This window comes from Hermetia illucens, chromosome 3, assembly GCF_905115235.1.
Source record: "Hermetia illucens chromosome 3, iHerIll2.2.curated.20191125, whole genome shotgun sequence".
Lineage (NCBI taxonomy): Eukaryota > Metazoa > Arthropoda > Insecta > Diptera > Stratiomyidae > Hermetia > Hermetia illucens.
In genome coordinates this window covers 108713061-108733366 of record NC_051851.1, presented here as the reverse complement: position 1 = coordinate 108733366, position 20306 = coordinate 108713061, and the positions used below count along the sequence as shown (strand labels likewise).

The 20306-nt window shown below is 43.1% G+C and overlaps 1 long non-coding RNA gene across 1 annotated transcript; it reads right to left on the bottom strand.

Annotated features, from left to right (window-relative positions):
* Window positions 1-14947: 14947 nt before the first annotated feature.
* On the bottom strand, window positions 14948-15832 carry LOC119651234. Its single transcript, XR_005249441.1, has 3 exons — window positions 15813-15832; window positions 15621-15745; window positions 14948-15558 (listed from the first exon to the last, which is right to left on the bottom strand). It is a non-coding gene; the product is annotated as an uncharacterized LOC119651234 (long non-coding RNA).
* Window positions 15833-20306: the final 4474 nt, after the last annotated feature.

Below are 20306 nucleotides of genomic sequence, written 5' to 3'. Positions count from 1 at the left end.
TGACTTCATCCAAATCTTTGCATTCGATCACCACCGAATCTTTACTCATTTTGACCGCCGCAGCCTCACCTAGCGATACTTCGATTTTCTTCCGTAGGTCTTCGCCTCCGTCGTCACTAGTTTTAAGTTCGAACAACAGGTCGCCTTTCTGTGTTCGTCTTATCCGCGTGACATTTGCACTCAAATCCGTCAAGGAGGCATCTGCTTTAACCTTGCGTAGGATTTCCGCGTACGTCAACTCGCTGGTTTTTGTTATTATCAGCGCGTGCGGCCTGGCTCTTTTTTGCAGCTTCTTCTTAGGTCCTACCTTAGTCCAAGTGTCTTCGGCGCTGCTAGTCGCCTTTTCCGCATGCCCAGATGATCTTCCGTCATTCCTAGGTTGGGTCGGCATCTGTTTCTCTTTTTTCCTTTTTGCTGTTCGTTGGGGAGATAGCACTTCTTCATTTGGGTCTCTTAATCGTTTGTTCCGGATTTCCGAGATATCCTTTTCACTAAGGAAGAGTTTTTTGCCAAAGAGCTTTTTGGGAAGAGATGCCTTCTGCGTGGTTTTTGTTGGCGTATCGGCACTGTTCCTTCCGCCCGTGTTTTCACGTCCTCCTTAGCCTTGAAGTATGTTGCCCTGATAGAACGCACCTGATCTTTAATCGCGTGGTGTACATTATTGCGTTGATTAACGTACTCCATTAGATTATTTATCATCGATCCCAGCCTTGTAAATGCGTCCCCCTCGGCTTCAGCAGTAACTACACTGCTGCTACTCTTAAGGCCTAACATGCGTTTTTCCGTCGAATTCGTTGCCGGTGATCGCACTAATTTTGCGCTCCGCTTGAAAGGATCACTCGCGCTAGAAGGTAACAATGGAGACACCCCACTAGCCATTTTGCTAGTGGGAAGCCCACCGGAGTCCTCCGCTTCCTCCACTGCTTACAGTAATTTAACTTAAAAAGTGAAATTATAATAATGTAGTTTATAAAAACTTATCCGCTTTAAGTGAGGATCGAACTCGGGCTTCACTCACCAATTTAAAAATTTATTTATTATATAATATGTAAAAACAAAACCCTGCGCCCGAGAGACGAGAACCGACCACAGACCACACGTAATGTGAAGCAAGCGTGCTGTCAGTAAGCTACGTACTCTCGATTCAAAATTGCACTCTATGTGGGTTAGTCCAAACAATAATTGCAATTTCTACTCGCATTCAGTGTAAACGCCTTGAATGTCCAATTCAGCATTCAGCGAGAGAAATGAATAAAGGGGAAGAGTCAAACTCCAACCTGTTCCTATTTCGATCAGCAATCATTAACCAGCTAAAAAATCCTATCTGCAGCTTAAGTGTTCCGCCGTGTTGGTTCGGTTAAATTCAAACAATTTTTCATTATTTTTTGAATATAAAAGAAAAAATAGAAGAAAAAATTCCTCATACGTGATTGAACCAAAGTCGCCCGGGCCGCGGGTACGCGCGTTCCCACGAGTCTGTCCTCGGTGTTGTACGTCATTTTAAGGTTTTGTTTGTAAAACAAAACCTTATTAAAATCGGTTTACTGTCTGTCTGTCTGTCCGTCTGTCTTTTTTTTTTTTTTATTGATGGAGGTGGAAATCTTAGAAAGACACTGCCGCGCCAGGTTGCAGCAGCGTGTGGGATTCTCACCCACTAAAACCACCCCCACTTTCTCCTTTTTCCTTCCCCGCGGGATCGCCGCAAAGCATTACTTCGCGGGGTGGACTGCGCTTTACGCGACCACGCCCTCCGTTCTTCGCGTCCTCCTTGCGCGCTCCGCTCTTGCCAGTTCCTCTTGTATTCGTTTGATGGCGGTGTTCACCGCACACCAGTTTCCCTCCGATTTCAACATTTCCCCGACGATGTTCTGCGGGCTTAGAGTGGTTTTCAGGGAGTCTTCCAGACTCCTCCTTTCTGAGAGAAATCGTGGACAGTGGAACATAACATGCTCCGGGTCCTCAGGTGTGCAACCACATTCAGGAGACAAGGGAGAATCATCTAGCCTGAATTGGTGCAGGTACTTCCTGTAACCGCCATGTCCTGACAGGAATTGCGTCAGATGGTAGTTAATCTCACCGTGTCGTCGCTGGATCCACTCTTCAATACGGGGAATCAAAGTGTGGGTCCAGCGACCCCTCTGCGGGTTATCCCACCGTTTCTGCCACTTCTCCAGCGAGTCCCGCCTTGCCGCCTTTCGGCATTCTGCATCCTTTTCAAGAGGATTCATCTTCCTTGTCTCGTACAGGCAGCGTGTCTCACTTGCCAGAATGTCTATCGGGATCATTCCCGCAATAACACACGCTGCTTCGCCTGATATTGTTCTGAAGGCGCTGCACACCCTTAGCGCCACTAAGCGGTAAGTCATATTCACTCTCCTACGATTACTCTCACACGCTAATGCTTTCTCCCAAACTGGTGCCGCGTATAATAGTGTGGAGCGAACCACTCCGGCTACAAGTAATCTGCGACTGTACCTTGGACCTCCAATGTTAGGCATCATCCGCGCTAATGATACGCTGGTATTTGCCGCTTTCTCACAGGCATAGTCCAGATGTCCCTTGAAATTGATTTTAGCGTCAATCATCACCCCTAGGTATTTGATAACCGGCTTCGAAGTGGTGACGTGACCACCAACGCGAATATTAATCGTATTCCTCTTCCTACGATTGGTAATCAAGACCGCCTCCGTCTTTTGTTCCGCAAGGTCAAGCTGAACGATCTCCAGCCACGCTTTTATGGCGCTAATGGTTTCGTTAGCGTACATTTCCACGTCTTCAGGTTCTTTCGCGACGACAACCACAGCTAGATCATCTGCGAAACCGATTATCGTGGCACGGGAAGGACAAGGACCCCATTGTACATGACGTTCCACAGGAGAGGACCCAACACTGAGCCCTGTGGTACTCCTGCGGTGACGGTGTACTGCTTGGATCCCTCATCCGTGTCGTACCACAGTGTCCTCTCCGAAAGGTAACTGTTGAGGAGCTTAGTCAAGTAACTAGGGACACCCGTTTTAGCCAGTGAACTTTTTATCCACTCCCAGCTTGCGGAATTGAACGCATTTTTGATGTCCAACGTCACTACGGCACAGCATTTTTTTGACGACATTGCGTCTCGAGCCAGCTTCAAAACAACGTCTACGGCGTCGATCGTTGAGTGGGCTTGACGAAATCCAAATTGTCGCTCCGATAGTCCATCCTTGTATTCGATGATAGGGAGCAGTCTGTTGTAGATGACCCTTTCGAGCATCTTTCCTGCCGTGTCGATAAGGCAAATCGGTCGGTATGATGATGGGTGTCCTGGGTGTTTATTCGGCTTCGGGAGCAAAACTAGTTTTTGCCTCTTCCACCGGGCGGGGAAAACTCCTTCTATCATGCATGTTTCAAACACGCTGATAAACCAGTCGGGTCTGGTCTTAACAGCGAGTTTAAGGGCTCTATTGGGAACAGCATCCAGACCGGGTGCTTTGTCATCACCAATTCTCCGGCAAATTTGCGTAAGTTCCTCCTCAGTTACCGCAGGTATGGTGTAGACGTCGAGTGCTCGCTTGTGTTGTTTGCGCTCCCCTTTATCCGGGGGGAAGAGCGCCGTCACGATATCGAGCAGAAGATGCGGGCAGGTCAATTGTGGTGTTCGCCCTCTCATCTTCTTCATAACTATCCTGTACGCTGTTCCCCAGGGGCTTTGGTCTGCCTCTGTGCAAAGCTCCTTGAAGCATTCTCGCTTGCTGGTCCGTATAGCCTGCTTAAGCTTACCTCGAAGGTTCACATATGCTAGCCGTTTCTCGTCGAAGTCTGGTGTTGCTCTAGATCGTTGGCAGATCCTTCTAGCACGAAAACATGCATTCCGTAACACCGCGATCTCTTCATTCCACCAATAGTTTGAGCGCCTTTTTGCGAGAACTCGTCGTCTCGGCATAGCAGCGTCGCATGCTCTTGTTATGCGTCCCATCATTTGCTCTACCTTTTCCGTAGCCGCACCACCGGGACTTTGGCCTCCCAATAGCATCTCTATGAATGCATCCTCCTCAAGCCCTTTCACGGACCAGCCCCGGTTTCCAGCCTCACGGGAACACGTATCGACGCATGGCCCATATTCGATCTGGAGGAAAATCGCCTGGTGGTCGCTGTGAGTATAATGCTCACTGACAAACCATGTCATTCTCCTCGCCAATGTGGTACTCACATATGTCAGGTCGACTATTGAGCCCGACCCTGTCCCACGAAAAGTGGAAACGTTTCCCGTGTTGGCAAGCAACAAATCTAGCTCCGCGAAAGCCTCGAGCAGGATACGGCCCCTGGCGTTCGTAGTGCGACTGCCCCAATCAACGGCCCACGCGTTGAAATCACAAGCTATGATCTTGGGGTTTCGACTTCTTGCATCCGAGACTAGCATACCTAGCATTCCTTCGAATTCTGTTATCGTCGCGCTTGGTGGAGCATAGCAACTATATATATAGATACCAGCTATTTTTGCCTGACGAATCCAACTTCTGGAAACTCCATCACTTCTTGAATGGCCTGATTTCCACACGCCCATATTGCCGCCTTGCCAGTTTCATCTGCAGTCCAGGCACCGCTCTTATTGTTGCGATAAGGCTCGCTGATTATGGCAGCTTCGATTCCCTTCTCATAGATGGTCTGCGAGAGAAGGTCTTGCCCTGCCTCGCAGTGGTTGAGGTTGATTTGTATCAACCTCATTTTTTTACTGCATTCAAGGCTCGCCTAAACACTGGGCATCTGCTGCTGCCTGCAACGTGCCGACAGTCGACGCCCTTTTTTTCCTTGCAGAGCATGCATTCAGGCTCAGCCTTGCATTCCCTGAACATATGGCCTTCTCTCCCACATTTTCTGCAACATTTTGATCTGTCACAGTCACCGGTGCATTTCGCCGCTATGTGGCCGAATTCCAGGCATCTAAAGCAGCGCTTAAGGGATACCTGCTCCCTGAGTCGGCAAACGGCCCAACCTATTTTTACTTTCCCAGCCGCCAGCAGTTTGAACGCTGCTTCAGTTGGTAAGCTTATGGTTGCCGTTTGCGTGCCTCCGTATGCCTTCCTCAGTCCCCTGATTGCGGAATCTTGCAAGCCAAGTGGTCCGAACTGCTTTTCTAAGGCGTCACGGATATCCTCCTTGGTCGTGATTTCGTCAATGTCCTTACATTCTATGACAAGCTCCTGCTTTCTGGCCCGTACTTGAGCTTCTTCTCCTAAGGACTTCTCCACCTTGCCGAGGAAATTTTCCACCGTTTTGCCCGGAGGCTTCTTCAGCTCAAGCATCAAGTCTCCTTTCTGGGAGCGACTGATTCGGCTGACGTTTTCTCCAAGGTCCATCAGCTCAGGATCGAATTTGACCTTCCTAAGGATATCGGCGTAAGTCATATCCCCTTTTTTGGAGATGATGATTAATTCGGGCCGTAATCTTCTTTTCTGCGTCGTGTTTTTCCTTCCACCAACCTTGGTCCATGCTTCCTTGGTCCCTTTTTGAGGCTTTGCCTCCCTTGGGTCAATTGGGGCCGGCGCCGCAGTTTCCACGATGTTGGTAACTTTGTTTCCCTTGCCTTTTGCCGGTGAGAGGCCTTTTTGTCTTTTCGCGTCCTGTGAGGATCCGAAAGAATCGTTCGCGCACTCTCTACTCCTCTTTTCAAGTTTACCGCCCTTTGGATGTTGAGGGGGTGTCACTTGTGTTGCCTGGGTGACACTTGATTTCTTCGAGGCGTTTTTTTCTTCCTTGGCACCATTGTATAGTACCCGAATGGTACGCACCATGTTTTTGATGGCCTGGTGCACGTTGTGTTTGTCCTTAATAAATTCAGACAACTCTACTATTTTACCTCCGAGTAGGGCAAACGATGATTCTTCCGGACTCTGACATAGCTCCTCCGCTTGGTTTTCACATTGGGCGCTTACGTACTTATTAGCCTTCCGAATGCTTCCCTGATTTCCTTCCTTCATCAAGGTTGATTTCGGAGGAGATCGCACTATCGTCGAGCTTCTCTTAAATGGATCAACCACTAAGTCCTGCGACATGTTTCGACCAGGTGTAGTTACCCCGCTATGGGCTAATAACTGACCAGTTTGTGCCCCATCTTTCCTTGGGTTTTGAACAGGCGTTCTCGGGAGTGATGTACTCCTTTTAAATGCCTCTTTCTCCAGGCTACTTGTAGTATTTGATGCAACGGTGGCCAAGTAATCCACCACCGAGGCACTGCAGTCGAGGGATATCGACGGCCGGGAGCCTGCTTGCCCACTCCCAAAAGCCGCCGGTACTGGGTTTCCGAAGCCCTGCACCGTAACTTTATTCTCCTTCTGTTCCTCCATGTTTGGTTTTATTTCTGGGTATCCTTCCCATAGCCAATTTTTATCCACGGGCGGGCGTTTACTTCCCACCTACCCGGCCTGCGCATAAGCATGCCCATACACGCACACCTCCAAATGCGTATATGTGCATATTCCTACGCACCCGCCGAGCATTCCCTTATCCGCACGAAGGGACGCGCAGGTCTGTCCGTCTGTCTGTCTGTCTGTCTGTCTGTCTGTCTGTCTGTCCGTCACACGCATTTTTCTCGGAGACGGTTGTAGCGATTGGCACCAAATTTGGTAAAAAGGTGGGAACTGTGAACTCTCACGCATATAGTGAGTTACATCCTTTTACGACGAATTTAAGGGGGGGTCCCCATACATGCAAAGGGAGGGTGTAAATTTTTTTTTTCATCAAATATAGTCATGTGGGGTATCAAATTAAAGGTCTCGATTAGTACTTTTCGAAGCCGGTCTTAGTTTTGACATTTGTTGAAAAGGTGGGGGGTGCGGGGGGTTGAAATTGGTCATTTTTTTAACGAACCCATTCTCAGAAACTACCCAACCGAAAGATCTGAAAAAAATCAGGGCGCTGTCACTATATGGTGCCTAGGCTCCGAAATACCCTCCATACCGATACCTGTTCAAATAAAGTTAATAATAGTACATTACTATAATTTTTAGTAATTGACAAGAAAACCCCTCTTATGTTCACCCTAGAATCACAAAATTTTGCAACAATATAGGCTACAGCATAGAGCATGATCCTGCCAAATTTGGTGAAAATCGCACTATTACTAACAAAGTAATACTAGGTCAAAGCTGTCGCTTCTCTGCAAATTCGAGACTATGAATGTCAATATCACTTGAAAGTGGAATTTTTCACATAATATATGCATATTTTACGTGCTACATGCTAATGGGACAAATGCACACCCAAATCTCTTTATCAAATAAATACACAAAATCTTTCATACCTGAAGCGTCTAGCTTCCGGTTTCCCGACTTGTTCAATATTAGTTACTAGATATTACTAGCTAACACACGCCGATATATTTCATAAACGGCAATCTAAATGACCGGTTCAGTGGAGAAGAGAACAAAGGGAAGATAAAACTTGTTATTTAAATAAGTTTCACGTAAGAAGCGCCACCGATCTCACTTCACCTTTAACTACTCCCGCACTTTTCACCTTCGGGCAGTTTAGTTCACAACTTTCGCTGAATGTCTTTGCCTTTTTTTGCTTCTTGATTTGCGAGCGTTCGCAATGCACTTCCGTTCCAGTCAACGATTAACCGCTGTCCGTCTGTCTGTCCGTCTGTCTGTCTGTCTGTCCGTCACACGCATTTTTCTCGGAAACGGTTATAGCGATTGACACTAAATTTGGTAGAAAGGTGGGAACTCTGAACGCTCGCACATACAGTGAGTTACATCCTCTTACGTTGAATTTAAGGGGGGTCCCCATACATGCAAGAGGGGGGTGTAAATTTTTTTTTCATCAAATATAGTCATGTGAGGTATCAAATTAAAGGTCTCGATTAGTACTTTTCGAAGCCGGTCTTAGTTTTGACATTTCTTGGAAACGTGGGGAGTGCGGGGGGTTGAAAGTGATCATTTCTTTAAGGAGGCCATTCTCAGAAACTACCAAACCGAAAAAATTTGAAAAAAATCAGGAGGCTCCCACTATATGGTGCCTTGGCTCCGAAATACCTTTCATACCGATATCTGTTCAACGAAAGTTAATAATAGTATATTACTATAATTTTTTGTAATTGGCTGGGAACCCCCCTTAAATTCATCCTAGCGGCACGAAATTCTGCAGTGATGTAGGCTACAATGTAGAGCATGATCATACCAAGTTTGATGGAAATCGCACTATTACTACCATATTTATAATACGTCGAAATTGTTGCTTCTTTGAAAATTGAAGACAATCAATGTCAATATCACCCGAAAGTGGACATATGCATATATTACGTGCCACGTACTAAGAAATACACAAAACCTTTCGTACCAGAAGCGTCCAGCTTCCGGTTTCTCGACTTGTTTATTAGTCGAGGCAAGTCCCGGTAGTGCCATATGTACAGCACCAGCGGTATTCAATTCAATTTGTGCGCGGAGTGTGCGCATATGTACACATGTATGCATCAGTGTGCGGTAGTAGAATATGTTTGTTTGTTTAGGTTGAAGTATATTTATGACTTTAATATGTACATGTATATATTTTGCAACTAGGAAAAATATGAGGAAATATTTTGAATTGGAATTGAAAAACATGCATCGAAAATTTCTCACAGAAGATAAACATAAAACCTTTATACCCAAAGCATCGATCTTCCGGTATTCCGGCTTATTTTTCCATATTCTATAAATTTTCAGAGCATCTTTCCGTGATGTAAGGCTTCCACCCTTTAATCATTTAAATACACACAAATGAACCATGCATGAATGAAAATTCTCTTTAAATGTACAAATTCTTTGAGCTACATGCCTTGTCCTTCAAATTTATTCGGGAATTTGTTTGATAATTGCAACACCTATAAAAGTGTGTGTACCGTTTAATGCAAACTCAAATAGTAATTTGAAGCGAAGTATCGCTAAACAAATCAAAGCAGCCTCATGCTACACACATCTGCATACCTGCTGTAAACACTAAACCTTATTAAAATCGATTCGATTTCTGCCTGTCTGTCTGTCACACCCGACTTACTCGAAAATGAAAGGACCCATTGTCACAAAATTTGGTGAGCACGTCTGTGAATCCCTTTAAATATAACAAGTGGCGTCATTTTGTGTTAAGTTTGAAGGGGGCTTCCCGTACATGCGAAAGGGGGTGTAATTTTTTTTCACTGAATATGGTCATGTGAGATATCAAATGAAAGGGCTCGAGTACTCGAAAAACTTCCTACTTTTGATTTTGGGTGAAACATAGGAGAGTGACGGCTCTAAATGTTATCCCTAAAACCAGCCAGAAAATCTAAACAAGTCGGGAAACCGGAAGCTGGACGCTTCAGGTACGAAAGGTTTTGTGTATTTTTTAGTACGTAGCACGTAATATATCCATATATTATGTGAGAGTATCCACTTTCGGGTGATATTGACATTCATAGTCTTCAATTTTCAAAGAAGCAACAAATTTGAGGTATTATAACTTTGTTAGTAATAGTGAGATTTCCACCAAACTTGGTAAGATCATGCCCTATATTATAGCCTATATCACTGCAAAATTTCATGGTACTAGGATGAACTTAAGGGGGGTTTCTAACCAATTACAAAAAATTGTAGTAATGTACTATTATTAACTTTATTTAAAGAGATATCGGCATGGAAAGTACTAATCGAGACCTTTAATTTGATACCCAACATGACTATATTTGATGAAAAAAAATATACACCCCCCCTTTTGCATGTATGGGGACCCCCCCCCCTTAAATTCGACGTAAAAGGATGTAATTCACTGTATGCGTGAGCGTTCACAGTTCCCACCTTTCTACCAAATTTGGTGTCAATCGCTGTAACCATCTCTGAGAAAAATGCGTGTGACGGACAGACAGACAGACAGACAGTAAACCGAATTAGATTAGATTCTTGAATGGAATTTTAATATTTCACTCGAATGTCAATTATTCTCGTTAATTATGACGTCAGCATCTTATTTGTATGGCTTAGAATGCTGTTAATTAGCACGAAATTGATAAGTGTGAATTGCTATAACTTTGGCGTTAATTGCCAGATTTCCACGAAATTTAGCATGTATATACGAAATATTGTCCTCTATGCTGGTACAAAATTCGGAAGCCTTAGGATGAATTTAAGGGGGGTTTTTCAGTAAATTTCTAAAAAGTAGTAATATACTATTAGTAAGTTTATTTGAGCAGATATTGGAATGGGACATATTTTGAGGCCTAGATTTCATCTAGGCGCACCACTCCGATTTTTTCCGGATTTTTGGGTTGCGTACATTTTGACTCCTTACTCACGCACTTTGCAATTTATGCCAAAATTTATGCCGAACCTAAGGCCAGTTTCGGAAAGTACAAATCGAGACCTTTCATTTGATACCCTACGCAACTATATCCGGTGAAAAAAATTTTTGAATCCCCCCTTTGCATGTATGGGGAGCCCCCCTTTAAACTCCACCTAAATTTATGCCACTCGCTGTATGCGTGGGATTTCATAGTTGCCATCTGTCCACCAAATTTCGTTCGGATCGGTTTAGCCGTTTTGGAGAAAAATGCGTGTGACAGACAGACAGACAGACATTGAATCGATTTTAATAAGGTTTTGTTTTTGTGTCCGGATAGCTCAGTGGTTAGAGCACTAGGCTGTCATACGGAAAGTCGCGGTTCAAATTTCACTGGTGGCAGTGGAATTTGTATCGTGATTTGACGTCGGATACCAGTCGACTCAGCTGTGAATGAGTACCTGAGTCAAATCAGGGCAATAATCTCGGGCGAGCGCAATGCTGACCACATTGCCTCCTAGTGTACCGTTACGGTCTTGAATGAAGTGCTCTAACACACTTCATTGTTGCGCCAACGATTATTATTATTATTTGTTTTACACAAAACCTTAAAAAAAATGCAGTGATTCGCATATACAAAATCTAGGCCCGAAAATACTCCCCGTTCCTATATCTGTACAAATAAAGTTAATAATAATATATTACCATATTTTAGAAATGTATCCGAAAAATCCGTTAAGTTCATTTTGGAAGTGTAAAATTTAGTAACAATATAGGCGATAGCTTAGGACATAACTTCTGAACGCAATCCAACCATTATTAACAAAGTTATAGAAGTTCAAAGTTTCGCATTTCAGGTAAATTTATCGCATTCTAAGACGTGCATGGCTACATCATCATATAAAGTGAACTTCTCTGACCACGGCGGGGTCCATGGGCTCATTTTCGTTTTTTAAGGTTTCGTGTGAAACAAAACCTTATTAGAATCGAGTCGGTGTCTGTCTGTCTGTCTGGTGCTCCGAGGTGGCGGGGAGGAAGACGGGGCAGCAACCCTGTCGGCTGAATCAAAACCAAGTGGCCGAGGAGAACCTCCACGTGGTGGCACCGGGATCCGCTGTGTCGCATTAGCTTGCCGGTCGTGATGCGGTTGGCCCCTAGTGGGAGTTTCATGGGAATTGTGGTTATGCTCAAGCGAGAAGAGACCTTCGGGCCTTGGCGTGGTGTTGCGTTTCAACACGGGTGCCGTACTCCTTAGTTCGGTAGAGATTTTGGTAGGTCTTGCATCCACCAGTATGAATGTTAAGCCATGTACTTGCATAGACTGGTACCGTTGTTGCTTGTGGTCCCAAAATCAATCTGTGTCTTAAGAAGACCGTAGGATTAAGTCTCCACGACAGGTACCTACGTTAAAACCGCAAGGACTTAAGTATCTGTCTGTCTGTCTGTCACACCCGATTTGTTCGGAAACGGCCAGATCGATTGTAATGAAAATTGGTGAGAGTATATAATCTGGTGTTCCTTTTACATACAGTAAGTGGCGCCATTTTTTGTTAAATTTAAGAGGGGCTCCCCGTACATGTGAATGGAGGGTGCAAATTTTTTTTCATAGAATGTTGCCACGTGGGGTATCAAATGAAAGGTCTCAATTAGTACTTTCTGAAACTGGTTCAATATTTGATATTGGGTGAAACATAGGGGAGTGAGGGCTCAAAATATGACCCTGAAAAAGTGTAACATGTCGCGTTCTCAGAACCTATCCAACCGAAAAATCTGAAAAAAATCACGGTGGTGCATCTCTACGAAATCTGGTTCCGATATCTGCACAAACAAAGTTAATAATAGTATATTTCCACATTTTAGAAATATTCCCGGCACCCCCATTATGTTCATCCCAGAAGTACAAAATTTGGCATGCGTGTAATTAACAATATAATGCACAATTTGGTCAAGAAGAAGAAAATGCAACTATTAATAACAAAGTTATAGGGGGTAAAACTTTAACATTTTTTGTAAATTTCGTGCGCTCTACAACGTGCATGACGTCATCATCACATATCAATTCGTCAATACCACAACGAAATGAGTTCTCATGAATGGGGTCCCAAAGAATTATTTTGTTTTAGTTTTTTAGTCATTTGTATATGAATATCAATTACTCCAACCAGACATGTATGTATGTATATATTCGGTACTTGGTCCCCTGTTGTGGAATATCATGTATAATGGGGTGCTTGCTCTTCCCGTCCCAGAGGGGACTACGATTGTCGGCTTTGCTGATGACCTAGCTGTAGTTGTTGCAGCAAAACACCCAGAAGATGTGGAGGTTTACGCAACAGAAACAGTGAGAGCGGTAAAGTCCTGGCTAGAAAAGGCCTTGGCGGACGCGAAAACGGAAGCGGTCTTGATAACGAAACGCAGGAAAAATAACACTGTAAAAGTGGAGGTCGGTGGACATACGGTCGTATCAAAGCCGGCTATCAAATACCTGGGGGTATTTGACACCAAATTGAGTTTTAGGGAGCACCTAGAGTATGCATGCCAAAAGGCAGCCAGTGCCACCACGGCACTTGCAAAAATGTTGCCAAATATTAATAATAATAATAATCGTTGGCGCAACAATCCATATTGAATCAAGGCCTTGAAGTGTGTTAGAGCACTTCATTCAAGACCGTAACGGTACACCACAGTAGACTGTGGGAGGCAATGTGGTCAGCATTGCGCTCGTCCGAGATTATTACCCTGATTTGACTCAGGTACTCATTCACAGCTGAGTCGACTGGTGTCCGACATCCAGTCACGATAACAAATTCCTCTGCCCCCAGCCAGATTCGAACCGCGACCTTTCGCTACGACAGCCCAGCGCTCTAACCACTTGAGCCATCCGGACACCAAATATTGGTGGGCCGAAACATTGCCGGAGGTTGGTGCTAGCCGGAGTGGTGCGCTCCATCCTGCTCTACTCGTCGCCTGTGTGGCAGAGGCGCTTGCAAGCTCTCAGAGACGGAAGCAGGTGAACTCGTTTTACCGGCGGATGGCTTTGAGGGTTTGCAGTGCTTTTAGAACCAGATCAGATGAGGCAGTATTGGTGGTGGCAGGCATGATCCCGGTTGACATTCTGGCCAAAGAAATGAGTGTCCTGTACAATGCAAGACATATGAAGGGGCATGCACAGCGTAGAAATGCGGCAAGGTAAGAGTGGCTTGATCTCTGGCAACGCAGATGGGACGAGTCTGCGAAAGGTCGGTGGACGCACAGGCTCATTCCCAACATTAGGGTGTGGCTTGAGCGAAAACATGGGGATACCAACTACCACATTACTCAGTTCCTCACGGGACACGGTGGTTACTACAGGCAGTATCTGCACCGCTTTGGGTTGGATGATTTTCCGAACTGTCCCAGATGCGATGGCATACCGGAGGATCCGGAGCATGTGATGTTTCACTGCCCACGACTTGCGATGGAAAGAAGGAGCTTAAACCAGGTGCTGGGCAGGAGCGGGACCCCGGAGAGCTTCGTTACTGAAATGCAGGAGTCCGAGGAGAAGTGGCTTGCGGTTGGCTCTGCAATCATCCAAATGCAGGAGGAGTTGCTGAAGGAACAAAGAAGAAGGAAAGCTGCAAATAGGAGAAGGATGAGTGCCTAATGGCAAACCTACCCCGCGGAGTAATACCTTAACGGTGGTCCCGCGGGGCTGGGGCTGGAGAGACCGGGGGTGGTTTTTAGTGGGTGTGAATCCCACACGCCCCCGCTGTTGTTCCGCCGTTTGGGCGGCGGAGCTGCGGCGGACGTGTCTTTCTAAGATTTTCCACCTCCGTGTACGCACAAAAAAAAAAGACATGTATGTATGTAGGTATATAGTATATGCGTGCTAATGAACATTGCGGGTAGTTGGATATAAGAAGTAAATCGGAAATATGGGTACGAACAATTTATATACGTGCATATATGTGTACAGTATTGGGAAATAGGCAGTTTGTTTGTTTAGGGTGAGCGTAATATATATGGCTATAATATGTACGTATTCCTCATAGTTTGGAAAAATATGAAGGGATATGTTGGATTTGTAGCTATATACGGATAGAAAAATGTGGTTTGCAATTTCTTACATAAGATGAACACAAAACCTTTATACCCGAAGCGCGAGCTTCCGACTTCCGACTTATTAACTGTTTCTAGCTATTTGAATCATCATCATCAACGGCGCAACAACCGGTATCCAGTCTAGCCCTGCCTTAATAAGGAACCAATTCAATATCCCTATAAGCTGTCTGGCGTCCTGACCTACGCCATCGCTCCATCTTAGGCAGGGTCTGCCTCGTCTTCTGTTTCTACCATAGATATTGCCCTTATAGACTTTCCGGGTGGGTTCATCCTCATCCATACGGATTAAGTGACCCGCCCACCGTAACCTATTGAGCCGGAATTTATCCACAACCGGACGGTCATGATATCGCTCATAGATTTCGTCATTGTGTAGGCTACGGAATGTCAGTATCAAATACTGGTGACAGGCATGTGTAGGTATATGTATGTTCTAATAGAATTTGCGAGTAGTGTTCAATAAGTTGGCCATGTGCGTACGTATGCACCATATGCTTTCGCGCATAGAATTAATTGGAAATGCGCTCAATTAGATGGAATGTTTGTTTATTTAGTATGAATACAATATTTTCATATACCCTTTTCATATACAATACTTACGAACATACATGCATATCATTTGGTTTGCTCATATAAGATGAACACAATACCTGAAGCGGCGCCCTTCCGGTATTCTGACTTGTTTACTTATTTGCTGATTTTTTGTTGCTTTTCTGATTTCTGCTCTGTTCCCGTGATAACCCAATTACTTATACAAACCTATGCACTTATTAATTTGTTAGTAAACGATTGAATCCTGGTGTTTAACGTTGATAGTTTCAAGGCCACTTCTGGGTGACTTCATAAATGGAAAGTCCGTGGGAATGTTTCTTTTCATAAAACGGGCGGTGAAGTAACTAAGGCTGACCGTCAAGCTGTTAATAATTGGTTGGTGAATGTTTAGACCTTCTTGCACAATACGAAAGTGGTTGCACCTACAACGCGGATGAATCGGTCAGTTTCTATAAAGAACTTTTCCGAGATGGATCAGCATATCGGACCGACATGGTCACTAGGATAAAAATTTGTACGCAGCAACTAGCGTTACAATTTATGTGCGATGGGTCTAATATATAGCATATATTATATTTATGATAGAAAGTGTAAAACAATTTGACTCCTTTAGAGGTAGACAGTCCCTGTACCATATTATATCTGCAACAAAATAAACAGAATATCTGTTAATTTTAGAACAGTTTTTTGCCTGCAAATACAACCAGCATGGTTCAGCCACTCGATCAAGAAAGAAGAAAGTGTTTCAAAACATATTATATTACCGTACAGATCTTGTGTGAAAATAACTTTTCGCTGCAAGATTTCATCTTAGAAGCTGCAAAATTTGCTAAAAGATTTTCGTGGTTAGTTGCTCCCACCACAATACAAAATTGTTTCAAAAAGACAGGATTTACCAATCTGAATAATGGAAACCTTCTGGAACTTGTTGCCTTTGTAATGAAGATGTCATTGATTTGTCAATCTCGCAAGATGAATTTAGAGAATACTTTTTGTGCTATATAAATGTGGAGTGTTATGGAGAGATTCCACATGAAGAAATTGTAGCAGAAGTGATGGAATATAACACCGAAATAACTGAATGCGACAACGAAGACGAAAAATTTCCAGATAATGAAAGTATAAAACTAACTCCTGCATATGGTGAAGCATTATCTGTACTTTTTGTGTACCCCGGAAATATTTTCATAATATTGAAAATGTTAATCTGATTGATTGAGGAAGTCATTTCAAAGAAATCAACTAAATTATATTTTACACAATCAAAGATCACCGCACTGGTCAAACGGGAAGAATAAAGATAGGAGACTACAATTTTGAGACCATTGATACATTCTCCTGTCTAGGGTCGAAAATCACAACCGATAACAGCTACGATGATGAAATCCGCGCACGGTTGTTGTCAGCCAACAGAGCCTATTTTAGCTTACAAAAACTATTCTGCTCGAAACGTCTTACGATAGGGTCAAAGCTCTTATTGCCAGGCTTCACGTATTCCTCGGAGACTTGGATTCTTAGCAAGAAGAACTGCGAACTCTTGGGCGCGTTGGAGAGAAGAATCCTCCGACGAATTTTTGCCCACCTACATGAGGCTGGACGATTCCGTAGCCTACACAATGACGAAATCTATGAGCGATACCATGACCGTCTGGTTGTGGATAAAATCCGGCTCAATAGGTTAGGGTGGGCGGGTGACTTAATGCGCCCTTTGACCACCATTCAAAAGATGGTTGTGCGATATCCCCGGACTAGTCTTCTTGACCTTGACCCTGCCTCGTAATTTTTCAACATGATAAGTAATAGTGAAACTGGTTTTTCACTTCCTATTAAAACCATTAGTTTTACTTTGTTTAAACAGAAATTAATTAAGCGACAATAGTAAATCAGCAAGTTAATTAAGTTGCAAAACGAAATCAAACATCCTTTAAGGTGCGACAATGAGCAAATCAACTCGATAAGCAACGGAACGGAAGAATGCTGGATACCGAGTAATGTTAGCACCAACACTTATCACGAAGTCCGGCGAGCGGAGAAACGAAAAAGGAAGCCTGAGAAAACCAACAGGTCTGTTAACTAGAAAAGTGCAGGGATCAACCGCACCCGTCGCAGAGGTTTTACCAATATGTTAGCGGAATGAAGTCATATACACCTCTATGCTCATTCTGCCGAGACAAAGAGGGAAATCTGATTTCTGACTGAATGGGCATATTGACGCGATGAACTACTGAACAACCAGAACATCGGCGAGTTAGGGGTCTCGCCAACTGAAGGCGACGGACAAATACTGCCACCACCAAGTATAGAAGAAACAGTCCGTACAATTCATCGACTGGAAAACGATAAGTCGCCAGGAGCCGATGGAATTACAGCCGAATTGGTTAAATATGGAGGCGACCAGTTACACCAAGTGGTTCATCAACTTGTGCTCAAGGTGTGGGATAGCGAATCAATGCCTGACGACTGTCAAAGAGGCATTATCTGTCTCATACATAAAAAGGGAGATATCACACAGTGCAGCAATTATAGAGGTATCACGTTGCTGAGTACCATCTATAAGATATTCTCCACTATCTTGTTAGGCCGGATAGCCCCGTACGCCCAGAACATCATTGGCCCATACCAAAGAGGCTTCACTCCAGGCAAATCAGCAACAGATCAGATTTTCTGTTTGCGGCAAGCGATGGAAAAACTGTTGGAATATAGACATCAGTTGCACCATCTTTTATCTCTATACTTGAGAATCAAATTAGTAAAGCAAAACGACACCGATTTTATTTTTTTTTCATTTCAAATATACTGCGTTACCCTAACACTCTAATTAGAATAAAATTTTGTTTAAGAATTGAAGGATTCCTAAATCCACCATCCACTTAATGGCCGACCGGACCAAGTTGGAAAGCAACATGCTTTCGCGATTGTGGTCCACGGAACCCTCATTCTTGAGCAAGCACCCAAAATGCAAAACTTAAGACTTGCGGTTTCGTTAATAGAGAACAAAATTCTTAAATAGGAGGTATGTGCCTTACCTACTTGCCATAAAATATCCTAACAAAAGGATTAAGGTAGACCAGGGGGATGACGGTTATTTCAGGTAAATTTCTTCATAATTAAGGAAGTAATAAGGTAAACATGTATCCATTTAAAAATACTTTATTTAAGAATTAATATAAATACAGTCGAACCTGGATATAAGGAATTGCAAGGGAAACTCACTTAAATTCCTTATAAACAAGTTTTCCATTTATCCAGTTTTCCTTATACAGAGGCTTTCAGCAAAAAATTCCTTTTATCCAGGTTTTTAAAATCACCTGGTGTATTTAGTATTACAGCAACTTTGAGTTTTCATTTAAATACAAATAAATAATCCGCATGATAAATAAAATTAAAAAGAGTATATCAATATCAAAGATTCTTTATTTCATAAGTCGTCACTGTAATCAGTCGAATACATAAATGGAATGAGTGTCTATCTCATAGATATTAAGTTTTGAAAAAATCAAATATTTTTGTTTGTTTATCAGTGACCACATTTTCAACGTTTCTTTCGGTTCGGTTCGGTTTCACGCTGTTCAAAAAATTTTGTTAAAGTATGCAGTGCCTCTAACGCTTCCCTCTTCTTTACAAGTTTTATTTCAAGAGTATCGCCGTGATCTTCATCACTATCGTTTTCATTGGTGTCACACATTTGGAGGGTGCTCACAATGTCGTCGACTGTTTGCTCTCCTGTAACCTCGATATTTTCATCGACGTTTACATAATCTTCGAAGCTAGGTACCCTCTCACCGGCATTGGAAGTTAATTCAGACCACTCTTGGAATGAAGGCCGTAACTCCTCATGTGAAGAGTCCCATTCGGAATATTGGGGCTCTTGTAAACCATTTATCCTGAACCCTGCTTTCCTAAAACAGTTAGCTATAGTGGTCTGGGTTACAGATAACCATGCTTTTTTCACAAATCTCATTGCGATGAGAACGTTTATTTCCAAGCTACCGTTGCTTTCGAGATTTGTTAAAATATGGCGAACAACCTCCCGACGATAATTAATTTTAAAATTTTGAATCACTCCCTGATCTAGGGGCTGCAGCTTGCTGGTGGAGTTTGGAGGTAGGTAGACAACTTTTATGTGTTGTAGTTCATCTGAGCTGTAATGGGCAGTACAATTATCGATAAAAAGTAAAATTTTCCTATTTTCGAGGCGCATCTGAATATCGATTTTCTTAAGCCATTCCGAAAAAAGTGCTGCAGTCATCCATGCTTTGCTATTGTTTTTGTATTCAACAGGAAGAGTTATCACGCCTAAAACAGAAAAAAATCTATAGTATTTTAACTATCGACTCATAACCTTTATTCTGTTAATGTCATTTATACAGTAACAGCGAACGAAGAATCTTTTACTCACCTGCAAAACATCTGGGTTTCCTTGACTTGCCGATAAGAAAAACGGGTAATTTCTCAGTGCCAGTCATGTTCGCACATAAAAGAATAGTGACACGTTCCTTGCTGTACTTCCCACCATGACACGAAATTCCCTTAAAGGTAAAGGTCTTATCTGGCAAGCATTTAAAAAAGAGCCCTGTTTCGTCTGCATTGAAAATGTCGTTAGGAGAATAATCTCCCAGCAAAGCGGGAAGATCGTTTATCCACTGGCTACATGCGTTGATGTCTACAGCACCACTTTCACCAGAAATTTTTTTAAAAATAAGATCATTTCTTTTTTTAAAGCCATCCAACCAACCGTTGCTGGCGCAAAAACCTCCAATCGTCAACTTCCTAGCAAATTCTTCAGCTTTTTCTTTCAAAATCGGTCCATTTACAGGTACATTCTTGCTTTGGCACTGTTTCAACCACTCCACTAAACACTGTTCCAGATTCGGATATTCCGAATTACGATTTCTTTTTATTTTGCCATGTCCTTCAGAACACTCTTGTTTGATTTTGTCGCTTTCTTTTAAAATACGACACAATGTCGACAGCGGCACGAAATATTCCGCGGATATTGCATTCCGAGTTTTTCCGTTTTCAAACTCCTTTATCAATTTCAATTTCTCACTTAAACTTAAATTTTTTCTCTTGTTTTCGGACATGACAGCCTTTTATTATTAAAAGAAACAAAAGTTATAGCGGCAAAAGAACAGTAAAAGGTTTAATTTGCAAGTGAAAGAATCGTCACCACTATCACCGAGTTTCAAATTAAACTTTGAATAAACAAAAAATTTCAAAACGTGTCACAATAGAAAATTGCACGATTCTAAGAAAAAAAAAGACCTTCCCTTTTTGTCGTTCAGGGGAAAATTCCATATATAGAGGTCATGACAACTGAATAACATAAAAATTTCCATTTATAGAGGCTCCGGAAAAAAAATGAATTCCTTATAAAGAGGTTTTCTATT